The following is a 3,087-nucleotide window of genomic DNA, read 5'->3' as shown; positions in this document are numbered from 1 at the left end:
GTTTGTCGAAACCATAATTCTGGTTCTCACCTTAGTACGACTTTTGTATTACTTTGTTTATTTGTACTTTAAAATTTTAAATTACAGTGTTATTCACTGGGTTTTCCCATTCCCACCATTTTCAATAATTATTAAGTCAGTTTATTAATTATTTAGTCAAAAAAATAAATTATTCTTTATAAAACGTTATAAAAAACTATGACAATGAAATTAATTTAAAGATTATCTTGAGCATACACCTTTCTCCAAACTTCATTTCTACATCTTTGCATTGTAGCATTAATTTCGTGCAATTATTTTGAAATGCTGTTTAACAATGTGAATGAAATGAGTAATGCGGTTTTTGCGATTTTAATGGTTCAAAGGATATATACTTCCCACTTTCATCAACTTTGTCAGCAAAGCGGCGCAGTGAATAGGTATTCCAAAAGTCTGTTAAAAATCTTCTGATTTCTGGTCAGGTTTCTTTCCAAACTCTTAAACAAACAGTTGCTTGAGCTTCAAACCAATTTTGGTGTATTGGTGCTTTTAGTGTTCTGGATGTTCTGGCCCAAATTTCTTCGGTCTTCATCTTGGATTTGATTGTATTGGAGACGGAATGAATAGTTGAATTGCAAATGATTGGAGCAGAGTACCTAGTAGAGGTGTAGGCGTTAACTGTATATAATCGGCCCGTGCACCCGAATCTGTGAGATCAACATGATCTACTGATGCTCGGTTCATTATACTTTGAAATAGTTTTAATGTTGATTTTTATTTATTTGTTGAAAGTGAAATAATTCAAAAAAACTTTAATAATTCTAAATGACGTGAACATATAAGTTTGTGGTGCGTCTATTTATTTTTGTGAATGAAATATAAAAATTATAATATTGAAATTATTTGTGATGGTATTAATATTTTTTGTATGGTCTATTTATTAATTATGCTGGACTAATAATTGTAGGTGGTGTTTAATTAAAATATGCAACGAAACAATTTAATTTTTTGGCTAAATAATTAATAAACTGACTTAACAATTATTGAAAATGGTGAAAACCGAAAACCCAGGGAATAACACTGTAATTGCATACTACCAAAAATTTTACTTTCTTTCATTGGACATGGCATCTTATTTTTTTAAATAGAAAAAGACGATTCGAAATTGGTTGTTGTTGGTGATATCGAGGTTATCCAAGAAAAATATTTCATTATTAACTTTTCGAGGACTGAAAATTTATAATTTTTTTCTTTTTTTTTCAGAAAAAAATTTCAAAAAAATAATTTCACTTTTCCAAAAAAATGAAAATAATGGCGACTTTTCATGAACAATTTAGAATGATTTTCGACTTATTTGATAAAATAGTTCAACTTAAATTCAAATTTTTGAATTATTTGTAAAACATTTCATCATTCATAAACTCAAATTAATTGGTTTTTGTTAAAGATTTGTCCTTCAATCAATAAAATATATAATTTAACAAATTAATATCAGTAATAAAAATAATACGAAAATAAACTGTTTTTATAAACAAATAAAAATGTTAATAAAAATTAATTAAATAATAATTATTAGGTATTCAAGTTTTTTTTAAAAATAACATAAAAAAACTTAAAAAGTGTGTATAATTGTGGGTTTGATATAACCAATAATATTGGTTCAAACCAAAATAAAATAACAACATAACAAAAATATTGTTGTCGAAATTAAAAAATGGATTCCACTCAAACTAAAAATACTTAGAGAACCTAATAACAACAAAATATTACGATAAAACCCCCTTTATTTATTATTATTTGTGTTTGTTATTGTATTAACACAACAATAACATTAAACAATAATCTTTTACGGTAAAACAACGCTATAAAACATCAATTTAAGTCGAGAAAAATAGCAGTTTTGGATACATTATACAATGCGTGACATAAGAATAATAAATACTATAGTAATTTAAATTATAAATAAACTATAATTAATCAACTTGTGAATAATAAAAATGATAGTTGAATTATTAAATATTTTATGATTGATTATAACAATAATTATTAAAACTAAACCAAATGAACACCAATACAAATATAATTAAATTGAGCCAAGCATGAACAGCCTTGATTATGCCATTTCATTTCTCAACTGCAACTTTCTCCTTCTCATGTCTGTCGTTAATGCCTGGGTACATTAAATTCAATCATAGGAGACGATGCTTAATATAACTTGTTTCTGATGTCGACTCACACTTCATGATTGAGTTGTATGTTGTCTAGTGGATACCTGATGCTTCCATGCCAATAAATGATGGCTGGAAGAGTGCTTCTGGGCATCTGAATCTCTCGTTTCCAATGGTGATGACTTCACCGTTTAAAAATTTGTTTGATTTTTCAAGTTCTGATGATATAGCAGATTTTGCATTTTTTCGTCAAATCAAATGCAAGGCGGCAAAGTTATTTATAGTAACAAGCAATTATTTATTTTTTGAATTTTTATTCCAAATATAACAAGAAATTTGTGTGTTATTTCACACAATTATTTAATGTTGATTTACGATATTTATTGGATATTCAAATGATTATTCGGATATAAGGATTAAAAAATGATAATTTTTGATTATCAATTGGTTTTGCACATTTTCGGTTTCAAAATAGTGCAACTTGAAACTATAAATCTATCCATCACAAATCTTGAAATATCAACTCAATTATTGTGTTAATTCAAATTTATATCAAATATTTTCTTTGTTTTATCACAAACTTTTTTGTTTTGTAGCAAGTGACGTTGTTTTATGCGAGACTTTAATTAGTACTTTAAATTAATTTAAACCATTTTATTGTTTAGCAATCTTCAAATAAAAACAGCAAAAAGCTCTTTGTATTCATTTGTTAAAATAGTTTTTATTAATTAAAAATAATTATAATTGTTTTGCATTATTAAAACAATTGAACAAAACGGGGTAACCTTATTGTATTTATTTTTTAAATTTTAAACAAAACTTCTTTTTAAAAACACAAAACACAATTCGTTACAAAATCAATCGAATAAACAATACATTATAAATTATCTAATATTTTTAATTATAATTGTTAATAATATTATAAGTGACATTTGTTTGC

This window comes from Entamoeba invadens (genome assembly GCF_000330505.1).
Source record: "Entamoeba invadens IP1 unplaced genomic scaffold scaff_1105074725885, whole genome shotgun sequence".
Classification (NCBI taxonomy): Eukaryota; Evosea; order Mastigamoebida; family Endamoebidae; genus Entamoeba; species Entamoeba invadens.
The sequence above is the reverse complement of the archived record's forward strand: the minus strand, read 5'-3'. Positions refer to the sequence as shown.